This window comes from Megalops cyprinoides, chromosome 1, assembly GCF_013368585.1.
Source record: "Megalops cyprinoides isolate fMegCyp1 chromosome 1, fMegCyp1.pri, whole genome shotgun sequence".
NCBI lineage: Eukaryota > Metazoa > Chordata > Actinopteri > Elopiformes > Megalopidae > Megalops > Megalops cyprinoides.
The window spans coordinates 46,458,964-46,475,332 of record NC_050583.1 but is presented as its reverse complement, the minus strand read 5'-3'; the positions used below and the strand labels follow the sequence as shown (position 1 = coordinate 46,475,332).

Sequence of the window (16,369 nt, the reverse complement as noted above, 5' to 3'; positions counted from 1 at the left end):
TTACTGAATCTCAGACACTGTTTAGCGCAGTGTGGCTCCAGTTAAAATAGCCTGGCTTGTTACATGGCACATTGCGGTTTTGCCGTCTTAACTGAAAACAGCGAATGGCTGTCATGCCTTCAGGTTTACCAGCGCGCCTCCACATCCACATCTGAAGCAGCTGGAATCGAACGCCGGTCCCTTTGTCTGAGCGACAGCACGCGCGGTTTCCCATAGGCCATTGTTGGTGGCCTCAGTGGGGTTCCCCCGGAACACAGCACAGGGGGAAGAGGAGGAAAGGTCTGGGAAGGGGATGGGTGGAACAGCACACAGGCTGCTGGTGGACATACTTGTTTTGTGCATAGATATGCATGCGGTATCCTTTCCATCCAGACATTAAAAAAAAAAATAATAAAAAGCGGGCTTTGTTTTGAATTCTCAAAGGTGGATCAGTGGCAGCATGGGTAACGCACTGTGACAGAGGTGATGTCTAAATTAATCATTCATGCTCTTTCACATGGCTAACTACTAAAATATTAATAATGGAATATATTTTATTCTTTCCCTCTGATTAGAGTGTGCACTGTGTATGCATGTTTATGTATACCCCTGGGAGGTGCCGGAAGGGCCAGATTTATGCAGAGAAGGGAACCAGATTATGAATTATACTTTTACAGTGTAATGCTAGCCATACATGTTTTTATGGGGGGTTATGGTTATGACACACTCTGTTTACAGTGTGCTGCCTCCTTTCGCACCACACTGTATGGAAAGAATGCACAGCGGTATTTTTCATTTACTAGTAATTAATTTAGTAATTAATTTATTCTAATTTGGTCCTCCTGTTTGAAGTCGATGACCTTGCCGTTTGAAAGTGTTTTGCCTGTGATTTGGTTTAATTTGGGTAAGTTTTCCCCGAAGAACGTTATGACAGCTAGCTTAATCAGTTAAGCGGAATGAGTGTAGCTAGGCTGCAGCACCCAGGACATCTCTGAACGCTGCGGCATCTGGGCTAACTGCACGATCCAGTAAACTGTCTTTGTGATCTCAACTGATCTCAGATCGCACAAATTTTCATTTTCAAATGATGTGAATATTTTTCCGATCCCACAATTTGCTAGGCCTTTGATTTAAGAGTTTTGTTTGATTTTGTGTCTCCTGAAGCTCAAATAGTATCATCCAGCCTGTTCCTGTGCTTGGGTTGTCTCTGATATAGAGATCCATACATTTAACAGCATTTCCTGAACTTATCAGAAAAAGGGAGTTTATTCGGAAAGGTGCTTTACGGGCTGCTCTCTAATTGAGTGAGTTAGCAGGATTGCTAACAGATCCCCAGAGGTGTTCCTGTGGTAACGGATGGAGACAGGCAGAACGGGGTGTGTCTGTGCAGGGTCCTGCTGTAAGCACCGGCTGTTAAATTAGGAGAAACCGGAGTCCCACTCCGACACTACTGAGTGATGAGCTGTTAAAAGCCCTCTGCAGACTGCTGGCCTCCTCTGGTCTTCTCGTTTCTTTTACCGAGAACAAAAACATTCCCTTTGTCTGCATGCACTGAGTAACCAAAAGGAAAAAAAAAAATGAAGCTGTTGTAATTGCAGGCACAGTTTCTTTTCGTTCTTTGTTTAAATCTGCGTTCTTTAGTTTTGAGTCAACAATTCAGTGTCAGTTAAAGCTGAGCAAACGAGAGACCCCGCGCCCCCCCAATCTGCTGGGCGACTCTCATGCCTGGGCTCTCCTGCCTGGGCTCCCATGCCTGGGCTCTCCTGTCTGGGCTCTCCTGTCTGGGCTCTCCTGCCTGGGCTCCCATGCCTGGGCTCTCCTGTCTGGGCTCTCCTGTCTGGGCTCTCCTGCCTGGGCTCTCCTGTCTGGGCTCTCCTGCCTGGGCTCTCCTGCCCGGGCTCTCCTGCCTGGGCTCTCCTGCCTGGGCTCGTCTGCCACAGTAGCGCAGCCCCGCAGCCCCGTTCCCCCGTCTGCACTGCCGTTTGTCAGATTTGTCTCTCCTCGTTCCTCATTGCGCGTCGCTAATTGAAATAGGTTTTCCAAGAAGACACTGTTGAATAAAATAACTCTGGCTCTCTTGGGGGAGGGGAAGAGGAAAAAAGTTTCAATTAAGTCAAATTAAGTAGATCAATGAAAAAGATTAATGCCATCTCACAGCTTTGTTCTAACTAATTTGGTGTTGTGTCTGTTGGCAGTTTCCTCACTCTCCACTCTGTCCAAACCGATTTGAATGAACCTGAGTGAGCGTTACCATAGCACCAAGGGGACCCGAGCTTCTTCCCTGGAGGGAAAAAAAATGAATCCCGGGAAAATGCTTGGTTGGACCTAACCAAAAATTAAGCAATGAGCCATGTCTGCTGACAACCAAGCATGTGCTTAAAATGTCCAGCCTAATCATTTCTCTGGATTTTGTTTTAGGCACTTGTCAAAAATGCTCTTTTTTTCCTGAAGTAGTTAAAATTTGAGTCTACATCGGTTGCACATGGGCCTAAATAAAATGATAAAAGCTGTGTTGAAGCATAGATTTCTTCCAGTGATTAGTGTTGATGGTCTTGGTATTTCTGAAACCGTAGAGGTTTCTGAGGTTAGATCTTTAAAGGAAAGGAGTCAGTCACAGTGGCAGTGTTGATTATCAGATCTGACTGTTTACTCACCCCGTGTGCTTTTCTGGTGTTGGAATGTGTAGGAAAGGCACTCGTAGAATTGCGCAGAATTCCTTCTCTAACTTATGTTTTGACCCTCTGTTATTATGCTTATATTTTACTATCCAACACTCATCTTTTATATTTCAATTTATGATTTTATTTCTATATTTTTGTCCAATATTTATCCTGTTCTTATCAAGTTTAGATTGACGTTTGCCCTGTTGGAGTGACGCGTGTAGCAAACGTGCCTCTGAAAGAATACCCCAGCCAGCAGGTTCGGGGCGGCTCGCTAACCCCCTGCTGCTGACAGGCCGCCCTCCTCTCTCTCCGGAAGGGTGTCTTTGCCATTCTAATGCGTCTCTCCTGCTGTTCTACCTGGCTGTCACTCCGCCGCCTGACACGCGCTCCGCTGCTGTCCTGCCATCTCCGCGGCGACCGTCTCCGCGGCGTCCGCCGCCGCGTCCCGGGGAAGACGGCTCATTTTTCAGTGTCAGGGAAGAGGATTGAATTTGGCACTGGATTTATTGGGGTGTTTTTTTTTTGCATATGCATTTTGTGTGTGTGTGGAGCCCAGCATAGCCCCCCTCCCCCCACCCCCCTCCACCCCCATCCACTGAGTTCGGGGCTTTTCGGCTTCGTGGTGCTGCCCCTTAGCTTGCAGGGCTCCCCAGGGGTCCCAGGCCTGGCGCAGGATCTGGCTGAGGCCCCCTGTAGGTGTGCGTTCAGCAGGGTGTGTTCAAGCATGCGCTGTCAGCCATACATGATCATGTGGCCCTTTTACAGATTACTTGCTGTGCTTAATGATGTCAGTGGAGCCTGTGTCTTTAACAATGACATGTATATGCATGTAGAGTCAAGAAGTCAGCTTAGAATCTGGTTTCTATGGAGGCTATGAATTCACTCAGCACTTATTACAAAACAAACAACATCTTTTGGTGATTTCATGATTTGGTGATTTGGTGTCTGCTGAGGCAGAGGAATAAGCCTGTCCCCAGATGGGGGGGTGAAGGGTCCTGCTCTTTTCCATATAGGCACAGACAGCCCCCCTCCGCAGTGATCCTGCAGGGTGTTCTGTGCAGTATATCACATTACTTCCCGACTGTTGGGATGATGCCGTTTGTCTGCCCCTTCCTCTAAACTATGCAACCAGTGTAACGTTTCTCAGCCAAAGTTAAACCGGTCTTTAAGAACATGTTTAAAAAGTTAAAGCTAAAAGTGTGTTTTCAGAGTGTGTGTGCATGGTGTGTAAGTTTGGAACAGTAAGTTTGGCTGTTTGAGCGTGGCTGTCTTAAGTTCTAAATGCACAGCAACTATTTATACACCAGCGGTGTCCGGGGCATCTGAAACCCGACACCGCCCCGGCTCTGGCATCTCACGTTTATCATCCGTTATTAACAAAATGGAAGCTATGTGACCCCGTGACCCCTGGCCCTAATCTCCAGCCCCCGCGGCTCTCCATCACCCGCGCGTCCCGCGCAGCGCGTGTCTGAACGCCAGCGCTGCGTCGGGGAGCTGAGAGCGCGTTTAATGACTGTGTCACGTGCCCTGGCAGCGGGCTGAATGGGTATCCGCAGCGCCTCGCTAATCCACTCGTAATTAAGGAAAGCCGCGCTTAAAGGCCCTAAATCTTTGCATTAGGAAGATTTAGCGTTACTTTGAATGCGGAATTCGTTTCTAACGCACCACGTCAAAACGTCCGACGGTCCGTCACACTGGAGAAATGAATCTGTCACCATTATTTATTTATTTGTTTGCTGAATAAAACATGATTCATGAATATTAATCGAGCCAAATATCTAAATCCCCTCCTTGGCTTGAGATGCTGGTTTATTATTGGGGAAAAACAGATGATGTTGTGTAGTATTTGTAAGACACTCGACCTGCAGTGCAAGACATTTTGTTTTTGCTGCATCAGAGCACAGGGTGATGTGATGTTGAGGTGTAGCTAGTGGCCATAAAAGTTAACTGGGCCAGGCAACCTCTTCCTGTAGGACCCAGCCCTCACTCCCTGCTCTCACTCCCTCTCACTCTGGAGGAGGTGAACAGGTTCTTTGTAGCACAGAGACACATGGAGAGTGATATCATAGCTTTCCATCACCACAGCTCTCTCCACAGTCAGACCCTGGAGAAATGCACTTTGGAGCCTGAGGCCTGTCAACCATAGGGTACTGTCTCCTCTCTCCCTCCTCCTCTCTCTCACTCCCCTGCTTTCTTACCTGTTCTTTCTCTTTGCCTCCTTCTTTCTCTGTCCTTTTTCCTTATTGTTCTCTCCTACTTTCCTCTTTCTCTTTTATTCTTTCTTACTCTCTCCCTTTCTCTCTGTCCCTCTCTCTGTCCCTCCCTTTCTCTTTCTCTCTCCCTCCCTCTGTCTCTCTCTCTCTGTCTCACCCCTTCCCTCTCTCTCTGTCCCTCTCTCTATCCCTCCCTTTCTCTTTCTCTCTCCCTCCCTGTGTCTCTCTCTCTCTCTCTCTCTCTCTCTCTCTCTCTCTCTCTCTCTCTCTCTCTCTCTCTCTCTCTGTCCCTCTCTCTCTCTCTCTCCCTCTCTCTCTCTCTCTCTCTCTCTCTCTCTCTCTCTCTCTCTCTCTCTCTCTCTCTCTCTGTCATTCCTTGCAGTCCTCTGCTGCCTCCCGGTTCCAGTTGCCTGGTATTTTAATCTAAGCTATTTGTATTGACAGTGCTCTCAGTGTGAGGCACTGACAGGTGCTAATCGCTGACAGGAAAAGTAGCTGAGGAATGTGAAGTTATCCCCTGGCCCGTCTCCAGAGCTACCTGCTCCACCCCCCTCCTCCCCGCAGCTGCTGACGGGTCTCCCCTAAAACGCTGGCTTGTTACACCCCCCCCATTACTATTGTCATCACTGTTGTGCTGGCGTCGGACCATTTGTCTGTCACTGGCTGCTGCCGTGCTGCTAGATCCTCAGGCCTGATTGAGCTCTACGCATACTTCCATCCATACGTCCATTTGTCCCAGCGCAGACGCAGACAGTGCAGTTGTCTGGTTGTCCCAGCGCAGACGCAGACAGTGCAGTTGTCTGGTTGTCCCAGCGCAGACACAGACAGTGCAGTTGTCCATTCATCCCAGCGCAGACGCAGACAGTGCAGTTGTCCATTCATCCCAGCGCAGACGCAGACAGTGCAGTTGTCCATTCGTCCCGGTGCAGACACAGTGGTGGGAGCATTAGTCTCATAGTTAGCGTCACCATGCCTTAGGTGGAACACTGTGAAACCTCCTCTGCCTCCTGGTTAGCATCTTGGTTGTAATGTTTTCATCAACGTTCTCGTTAATGTTTAATGCCGATCAGAAAATGATTCTGTGCTGCAGAGCTGTGAGCTGCGGTGGCGCTGCTCCTCCTGCAGGTTCAGCTCTGAGCCCCGCTTGCTGTGGATGCTGCTCTCTGACAGCCCGGGGCGACCGGCTCACTTTATGCACTTACACAGAGCAGATTCAGGTACCCTCCGCCAAATACCCTCTGCCATGCAGGATGTGCACCTGCAACCTTCCAGTACCGTATCCCTCCCCTGCTCTGTGTGGGGTAGGGTCTTAGATCCTGCCCCTGTTCAGGGGGAGGGGGGGGTGGCATGTCTGGCCCTACCAGTTCCCCATGTGGCAGCTGCCAGACTCACACCAGTCTGGTGCCAGGGCTCATGTAGTGTAATGTGTTCCTGTGTGCGGAACATGCCCGAGTTTCCTGGCTGGGCCTGGCTGGGACGGGGGCTGGGTCAGGGGCACGGGGGTTGTGCGCCAGGCGCGGCAGCCGTCCCAGGACCGCAGCAGCAGCAGCAGCAGCAGAGCGGGTGCTGGAATGAGAGCAGCGTGTCCCAGCTGCAGCGCTGCCTGGAGAGCTCATTAAGCAGGCCCTGCTCCACTCCATTTAATCCATTTTTCATAGAAAAACAGCCCTGATCTTAAACCTCGGCTAATTTCAGCCAGAGCTTGGAATGTTCCGGGCTGCATGTGGAATGAGATGACGCACCTGCCATTTGCTGGGGGGGGGGCTTAGCGAGCGTCGCCGAGTGAGATACCATCTCGCAGAGTGTCACACCTGCTCAGGTACCCCCACGACCGCGTTGAACAGGGTCTCAATCAAAACAAAGATGCAGTGCTTCTCTCTGGCCGATTTGTTTATTTTAATTTCTGTATTTAAATTTAAGTTATTTATTTTAATGTCTGTATTTAAATATCGCAGCCCACCTGCAGTGGCTCGCGCAGAGGCAGGTTAGATGCAGCAGGTGTTTGAGGGAAGGGGGATGAATGAAGACCCTGAATGGGTGTGAGTTTCCGTACCTGGCTAATCCAGGCCCCCGCTCCATAGAAACTTCGCCTTTCACCCGGAGCGCACATCACTGCGCAGCTGTCTGTATCTGCTGCGTTTTACCTTTTCTCATACACAAATGCATAAGTATTTTTTAATATTTTGATGTAATAAGGGAAACGTAGAGAAAGTAAAGCAGTATTGGGGACAGGCTGTGGGTGAGTTCATGAGGACGGAGCTGGTTTCACTGGGAGGAAGCTTCTTTGTCTTCCTCGCTGCTCGCTGTGGATGAAGGGCATCTCAGACCTGAGCTGTTAGAAGGTCGCTGTGGCTGTGTGTTTGGGAGGGGTGGGGGTGGGGGGGGGGGGGGGGGGGGGGGGGGGGATGTGGAGGAATGTTTAAGCAACCCCTGGCCCTTCATTAGTGTCGGTGATGTCTCCTGACAGCGGAGCTGTGCCAGGCCAGGCCAGCGCCCCGCGCCGTGCTCCGCTTACCCTCTGTCAGCGGCCGGGTCCTCGGGCACACGCAGGCCTGTCACACGTCAGCCTCAATTACACAGAGCCGCTCGGCCCCGAACCGCCGCGTTAACCCCCTCACTGCCTGCGCCGACACCACCACGCTGCTCTCCATTGAGCTGGCCTGCCTCACTCTCACTCACACACACAAACACACACACACACACACACACACACACACACAACCAGGCACAGGATCACTCTCACTCACACACACACGCACACACACACACACACACATTCTCACACAACCAGGCACAGGATCACTCTCACTCACACACACACACACACACACACACACACACATTCTCACACAACCAGGCACAGGATCACTCTCACTCACACACACACACACACACACACACACACACATTCTCACACAACCAGGCACAGGATCACTCTCACTCACACACACACACACACACACATGCCACACACTGTGCCTGCACTCCATTTCCTGCTTGGGGAAAGTGATTGGCCATTTCCAGGTGTGTCTTTCTAGAAAAGTGTGGGGGGGGCAGGCTAAAGGCATCACCAACCCCTCTGCCCTTTTTTTGTAATTACTCTTATTCTCTCTGACATTCTAGCTGAAATGTGTGTGCATGCGTGTGCGTGTGTGAGTGAGCGCGCATGCGTGTGCATGTACATGTGCGTGCTTGTGTGTGTATGTTTGCGTGCGTCCGTATGCATGTGTATGTGCTTATGTTACTTTGGGAGTAATGTGTAAGAGTCTTTTCACTTTTGCACACAACTCAGGCTCAAGTCTCCACTTCCTTTAAAGACACTCAGATCAAGACAATTCCAGTACTGAGAGCCAACAGAAACTTGCTGTTTTATCATAAGTTTGTGCAGATTTCCTGTAGTTTGACAGTTATGGATCAGGCTTGCGCTCCGGCTGTGTTAATGCGGTTTATTAACTGTGATGGTCAGGGGTGGTAACTCTGGGCCGGTGCGTCATAGTGAAGTAGCCGTGTTGGTGCGATGCTGGGCAGAAGCATATCCGTCTGCATGTCACACATGCAGAGCATGCCAGAGCGTGTCAGAGCATCCCAGAGTGTTCTAGAGCGTGTTGGCTTGTGCTACAACATTCTAGAGCATACCAGAGCATTCTAAAGCGGTCTAGAGCATTCTAGACATTTACAGAGCATGCTAAAGTGTCCTAGCGCATGCTGGAATGTGCCAGATTGTGGCAGAGCATGCCGGATTGTGCCAGATTGTGCCGTAACGTGCCGGCGCATGCAGGAACGTGCCAGATTGTGCCGGAGTATGCAGGAACGTGCCAGATTGTGCCGGAACATGCCGGAAGGTGTTCGACTGTGCCCGGGGTTGGAGATTAATTCCGTGCATCCGCGACTGTCAGCTACGGCGCGGGTCGCGTTTCATCGAGCCGACAAACAGCCGCTCGGCATCGGATTTTACAACAGCGGAGCGCGCCGCGCCCAAGTCATCATGTCCCTGTCCAATGATCTAAACAACATTAAAAAGGTTGTCTCTACAAGACAGCATGTATTATTTATAAGCAGCAGAAAGACATCCAGGTTGTGTTATTATTATCTCAGTGTCTCTTCCTTTGGAGCCTCTGGCCTGCTGGCGGATGGGTACACCCATGGGGAGTGTGGAAAGTGAGATTCTGCACACCGCCAAGGAACTTCAAAAACCCAGCAAATTATTTGTTCGACTGCAACCAAAATGAAGTGTAACATTCAGTAATAGATTAAAAGCAGCACTCGGCAAAAGAATCTCACGAAACAAAGAGGGTGGCAGACAAGGATTTAAAAAGGACAGTGACTGTGTTGACAATTGAGCTATAATATCTTGTCCTTTATGAATAATTAATTTGATGGCGCAGAGCAGTCAGAAGTTAGATTAAATTAGTTCTGCCATGCCTAAAAGCTTAGATATGCTTCATTAGCAGATGAGGGGGGCGGTGGGTCTGTGAGAATTGTTTCAGTCAATTCGGAAGTACGGAAAGTGATCCGCAGACATACCGCCATCAGTAAAGGGTGGGTTTTATTTCAGCTGGAAGGAAGCAGGTGCCCGCCTCTTCCTCTCAGCGGTGCGGCCCGCGCCCGCTCCCGTCTGTCCCGGGATCCGGAGGAGGGCGTGAGCTGTTCTGCATCAGGATCGGGTCAGCTCTCCAGCTGATTGTGTTGACGTGAACCCCCCGGTTGGGAAGTAATGCTTGGTCCCCTGAGGGCTCGGAGCTGGCGTGTTCTGGAAGGTTCCGGCAGCGAGTGAGGGTTCCAAAGCAGCGCCATGCTGAATAACCAGCCGCTCCTGTGACAGGCGCGCTGATTAGGGGGGACTTTCAAACATTTTATTTATAAAAATCCACTGTGCAGTAGGGAAAAGCACAGATATGAATATAGTTGATCTTGGCATACATACACAGGTACATGTGTGCATATAAAATTTGGGGGTGCTGGTGTGTGGCAGTATCACGCCTGTTGTCTTGGTTTGAGTGGGTTTCCTCAGGTTACTTACATTACATTATTGGCATTTAGCAGACGGTCTTTTCCAGAGTGACTTACATAGGTTACTATTTTTTGCACGTTACCCATTTATACAGCTGGATATTTACTGAGGCAATTGTGGGTTAAGTACCTTACCCAAGTGTACAACAGCACTGCCCCCATGGGGAATTGAACCCGCAACCCTTGGGTCATTCTCCTTATCACTATGCCACTCTGCACTCGCTCCTCAGAGGGAGGAGGCCTGAATCTACCCCCCAAATAAAACTTTTTTTTTTCTTTTTCTGTTTAGTGATGAGTAAAATCAGATGTATTTGTGTATTGATCGCGCTTCGGCTTCGCGGGTGAGTGGGCAGGACCGTGGCGGTGCGGTACCCGCTCCGCTGCGGTCTGTCTGCCCCAGGCTTTGTGTGTGAGGCCGCTGCAGGGGATGCGGTGTGTACAGATCTGTTTCAGTTCACCTTCAGGAAGCTGCTGTCTCTCTTACCCCCAGGGACCGGATAATTAAATCCCGTTCATTCCAGAGCCCTCACTTGAAGACGCGCTCAGTTTGGGCCGCCCCTCACTCCTGTCATTGTGCTTCTTTGTTGTCTCGTGGACACTCGTGCCCGCGACCGGGCTGTCACCCTCTGACCTGAACCCCCGGTGACTCCAGGAGAGGAAATTTTGCATGCAAATGCCCCGCATGCGTTCTTACTGCTGGGCTTTCAGCGTTTCTCTTCCTCACTCTATCTGTTTCTCTCTCAGTCTTCTTCTTAGAGCACACTGCTTTTACATCGCCTGGACACACACACACGTCACACAAGACACGCGCACACAGCACACACAGCACACACACCCTCAGAGCTTAATGAAAACTCTGGATAATGAAGCAGATGCTGTGTTATGCATTTTCACACTGGCTCTGGACAATAATCTGCCTTTATCTTCCTGGCAGCGGCCATTGTTAAATGAGGCGCATGATGTCTCCCTGTTTTGGAAATGTGGCCATGCCTCATCTAGCCCCTATAATAGCTGTATTATTTGGCTTTCATATGGGATAGAAGTGTGTTGGTAGGACCCAAAGGGAAGACAAACTTGTGTTGTCTTAGCACAATGGCCCAGTGTTCATGCAGTCACAAGCCGTGCTCCTGTGCGGCAGAAACGCGCCAGTCACCTTTCAGTAATGCAAAGGGCGTGATGCGTTTTAACTCCCGAGTGTCTCCCGAGCAGGCCTGGGAACAGCCCTCTCTCTCTCTCTGCTGTCTTCCTGCTGTGTCTCCCTGCTGTCTTTCCTTGCTCAGACAGACAGGACGGCACACGTCTCTACCGCTCATTTTCCTTCAGTTTCTGTGGAGAAATCTGTGTTAACTGTCTGCACATTAATGGCTTTCCAGGCTTCGCTCCTGGCCCACGGCACCGCGGCCGTAGTGACAGTTTGGTGAGCTTGTGTGGTTAGTTTCTGGTTTTTCCAGAGTGTCAAACAGAGGCCACAGCGGGTGAAGTCACAACACCCCCGCCTCCCTGCACTCCACCCGCACTTTACCTTTACAGCTGAGAACCAGCTCCTACCAGGGAAATGTCCACTTTCTCAGTGCTTTGGCTGGATGGAAAAGCTAAAGTGTTTTGTTGGTTTTATTGGTGCTGGTTTGTATGCTTTTTAACACGTGTATATTTCCCTAACAAACACAACTGAATCTTTATGGAACTGGTCAGGTGAATTACCTTCATCTCTGGTTTAACAGCAGTGCCCCAAGATTACAATATGTGTGCGCACTGTTTGAGGTGATGTCACACCTGAAGTACACCGAACAGCCCTGCTCTCTCAGCCCTCAGAGAAGCACGTGCCTCATTTCTACTCTCAGGTGTCTATGTGCGTTTGGACGTGGCCATGCTGCCTGGCCTTGCACGTCCAGTCGCAGGTGACAGGTGAGTGACAGCAGGCGACTCCAGGTACGGCTGCCTGCCCTAGCACTCAATGTGGGCAGGAGGTGTGGTCACAGTGTGTCTGACAGACACGGGGGAGTGGGGAGATGGAGCTCAGCGGAGCAGCAGCCTCATCTCCCCCTGACAGATGTGATCTTTGAGGGAAAGAATGGATGGAGACAGCATCTGCTGTGTGGAGAAAAGGAGGGAGGATTTATGTTTTTGTTTTGTCACATCTACTACTTGCTTGCTAGATGGACATGCATATGAACCACATCCATGTCCATTTGTACAGTATTATTTCTGCATCCAGGTGTTACTGAAATGATTCAGGTGAAGTCTTGCGTTCGATGTTACAAGTACAGTGTTTCACCAGGGCTTTGAACATATCACCTTCTGGTTTGGGTGATGTGCCCCACACACTGACCACGCACTGTGTGTAGATCAGAACGTAGCCTCTCTCTAGATTCTCATTTTCCTCCTAACTGTGGGTTGGCTGGAATGAGGTGCAATTAGCTGAGTGCTGCACAGGTCTGTGAGCTGATTGATCTCCATAGCGACCCTCCAGGCTCTGAAAGCATGGATCCCCCAGGGTACAGCAGGGAAGGGGGGTACCGTGGGCACTGCAGGGATAGGTTCTGCCCTCTTTTTGGATTTTCACTGTGATAATGATACCACAGCACAGAACAGCTTCCACAGCATGCTGTTTGGCAACACGCTTAGCGATGACAAATTCTTTAGCACTATAACTAATATTGTTATTCAGCGTTTTGGAACATTAAAAAGCCCTACACATGAAATATATTCAGAGTATTCGTATTTGAAAATGTTACCCAGGAAAAGTGCGTGGTTGGACCTACATAAACAACTTGATGGACAGGTCTGATTGGCTAACACATGTTCCAGCCAATCAGATGCTTTTGCTGTGCTGGGCTCATGTGTATTTATGATTTCAAAGTTTCAAGGAAAGAATATTAAGTATTTGTAGCTGTCAGTTTCTGTCAGTGTTCTGGCTCTTTATAGGGTAGTATCATTGAAAAGCTCTTTTTATTCCATTCAAACTCATGTTTGATGTCTTGGTTTTACGCCCTCAATTTTCGTCTTAACGAAATTATCGCAGACAGTCCTTTTTCCCCAAAGATTGTTTGTTTGTTTTGCAAGGATACATATTTTACATATCATTTTCAGATCTGTTCCCACATGTTATTATAATATAATTTTCTGAATATCTGCAGGATACAAAGAGGGGATATTTTAAGAATCTCCAAAAATGATGATATTGATGCGTTTAGATTCCTTTAAATAGGAAACAGTATATTATTTTTTGCACTCTCTCCATGGATTATGCTGGTGTGATTAGAGGTTTTCTCTTGCGTTATGAATTATTAATTTGCTCCAGCAGTGTGCTGTAATGGGCCGGCTGGAGTGCAGCCCTCGCGGTGCTGAGCTCCAGCCCAGAGCTGGCAGGGTGCTGTAGTGAGTAAGTAGCTGGGCTCGCACCCAGTAGGTTGCAGGTTCAGTTGCCAGCAGGAAGCTGCTGTCGAGCCCATGAGCGAGACGCTTAACCTGCACTGCCACAGTAAATACACAGCTGTGCAAGTGTGTGAAGGTGTGCTCTGTGTTAATGTATAAAAGTGAGCGCTGTGTTAGTGTGTAAGTGTGAGTGTGTAAAAATGAGCGAAGGGTGCGTGTGTATGTGTGAGCTTTTCAGTGTGTGAAAGTGTGTGCTGTGTGAGTCAGCAGGATGTAGGGAGCTGCTGAGTGACTCTCAGGGTGGGAATGCGCCCTTTGACCTCTTGACGGAGGAGCTCAATGTGACATGAATCTGATCTCGTCACACAAACACCTTGTCTTAAAACAGTCTTGTAACCATAATTGTGATTGATCCCTGTCCAGAAATGGCACTGTTTCCTTAAACTGCAATCTGCTAACAGATGTACGAGGCCTGCCATTTTTAAAGACACAGTGCACTCTGGGGTTGATTGACCTGAAACGCAAGGCGCCAAGTACACTCCACACCTACTAACAATGTAAACATGAGATTAGGCTTGTTTGCCCAGTGATGTCAATAGAAAGGCATCTACTCTTCGCAATACATGGATGAGGAAATTTATTCATTTTATTATGTATGATTCATAAATGTTTGATTCATTATTGTTTAAACTTGAGACCAGTTTCATGAAGCCGCAGTGAAAGGTGTCCCAGATGCTGATGGAACTAACAGCACGGCAGACCCACAGTGTAATGGCCCATACTAACAGCACGGGAGACCCACAGTGTAATGGCCCATACTAACAGCACGGCAGACCCACAGTGTAATGGCCCATACTAACAGTACGGCAGACCCACAGTGTAATGGCCAATACTAACAGTACGGCAGACCCACAGTGTAATGGCCCATACTAACAGCACGGCAGAACCACAGTGTAATGGCCCATACTAACAGCACGGCAGACCCACAGCGTAATGGCCCATACTTTTCCTTTTTTTTTTTTTTACCTTAGGAGGCGCTCTTGGTGCCACGAAAAAAAGCACTTTTATGTAGTCTACAAAGAAAATGTCTGCACTATTGTGTAGTCTACAAAAAACACTAGATGCTATAGCAGGAAAAAAGCATCTGCTGTTGTGTAGTCTACGGAAAAAAAAACATCTATGCTATAGTATAGTCTATGAAAAAAGCCTCTGCTGTTGTGTAGTCTATGGAAAAACATCTATGCTTTTGTGTGGTCTACGAAAAAGATGCTTTTGTGTAGTCTACGAAAAAGATGCTTTTGTGTGGTCTACGAAAAAGACGCTTTTGTGTGGTCTACGAAAAAGACGCTTTTGTGTGGTCTACGAAAAAGACGCTTTTGTGTAGTCTACGAAAAGATGCTTTTGTGTAGTCTACGAAAAAGATGCTTTTGTGTAGTCTACGAAAAAGATGCTTTTGTGTAGTCTACGAAGATGATGCTTTTGTGTAGTCTACGAAAAAGATGCTTTTGTGTAGTCTACGAAAAAGATGCTTTTGTGTAGTCTACGAAGATGATGCTTTTGTGTAGTCTACGAAGATGATGCTTTTGTGTAGTCTACGAAGAAACTGAACATTTGTGTGCTCTGCATCCATGCTTGGTTTTAGAACATTTTTGTCTCCTCCTTGTTCTAGTTCATTTGTATTTCTTTTTCTCCTTTTTTCTGAGGAGGAAAAATAACCTCCGGTTATTTAATTAATTTTTATTTTTCAGAGTTTGCAATCAGTAGGTGAGGAAATGTAGTGAATTGGTCTCAGTATGCTTCGTCCCGGCCTCCGCTAAGCCCCGTCAAAACATGCAAATTACAGTGACAGGAGATTCTCACGCCGTCTCTTTGACAAACACAATTAAGGTGTTTCAATTTAGAGTCCGTAATAAAGACAACTGCTGGACTCCCCAAGGTCCCTGCTAATTGTGTAGATTGCTTTTTAAGCTTTGAATAGTTTTATTGGATAATGAACTGTTAAGAAGTGTTAGATCTCGCCTCTTTGGCAGAGTTTACAGATAGGCAGTGAGACAGGCCCGAGGTGTGGTGTTGTACAGATAATTAAGAGGCAGATTTATGTTACGCGCTTTGATCTCGCTGTCAACTTTTGATTAGAGCTGTAAAATTCTTTAATCAAGTGTAATGTTGTTATTAACGTTCCTAAGTGTTAAAAAGAAGACAGGGAACGTCATGTTTCCTGGAGTCCGCGGCCTTAATCTCGCAACTTCCTCCCTCTGAAGTTTTTATGGGGATGATAAATTGTCGGCGTCGGGTGATTAGAAAAAGCAAAATGTTCGAAAGTATTTGCCTCCCGCTACAGCTGACAACTTTGTAAGTAGTTTTTTTTCTCCCTTTCCTTCATGATATCGAACACCAGCTCTTTCTTTCTCCTTTAAAAGTGGAGCGCGGGTTTGTAGCCAGAGAGAATCGGTTTGCTTTTGACAGTCGCCCAAAGCTCTCAGCGTTCGTTCTGATTTTGAAAAGATGACGTCTTTTCACAGGGCCAGCAGTTGTTGCGATATGAAGTGAAATGCAGCTCAGTCTGGGTGAGAATGAGAACTGGTGGAGGTAGGGGTTATATAGCCCTGCCATAGCAGCAGAACTAGTCCTGCAGTAATTTAAAGTCACTGCACTGAAACCTAAGAGGACATTGTTCTAAATGCACATACGCTGAGCTCCAGAGGGTCGGGGTTGCCAACTCTTGAGCCTTATCCTTGAGAGTGCAAGAAAGGGGCTCCTCAAAGTGTGTGTCAACACGTGGCAACTGGCAACCCTTTAAAGTTTCCATATGTAAATTATTTCATGTGTACCTTCATGTAGACGTTAAGGATATGTTGCATGGTGGTTAGAATGCGGAGACTGATGTGTTTGCAGGTCGGTAGTGTATCTGGTGAACGAGCTCATGTAGAGTGGTGTTAGAGTGGTTTTGTTTGTATGTTACGCATAACACACAGAGCTGCCTGATGCATGCTGTTACCTGTCTGCTGTAGAATGAGAGAGGTAAACCCAGGTGTGTATATGACCTGAAGAGCTCTGGATGAGTGTCGTTACCCCAGGCAAAACCGGTAAATTCACTCCTCTCAGCACTTGTTGAGTAAATGTTGGATC

General features: G+C 48.2%; 1 protein-coding gene across 4 annotated transcripts in view; it reads left to right on the top strand.

The window, feature by feature from the left end:
• Positions 1–16,369, top strand: part of vti1a (vesicle transport through interaction with t-SNAREs 1A) — a 137,048-nt gene that overhangs the window by 62,331 nt on the left and 58,348 nt on the right. The window lies entirely within an intron of this gene.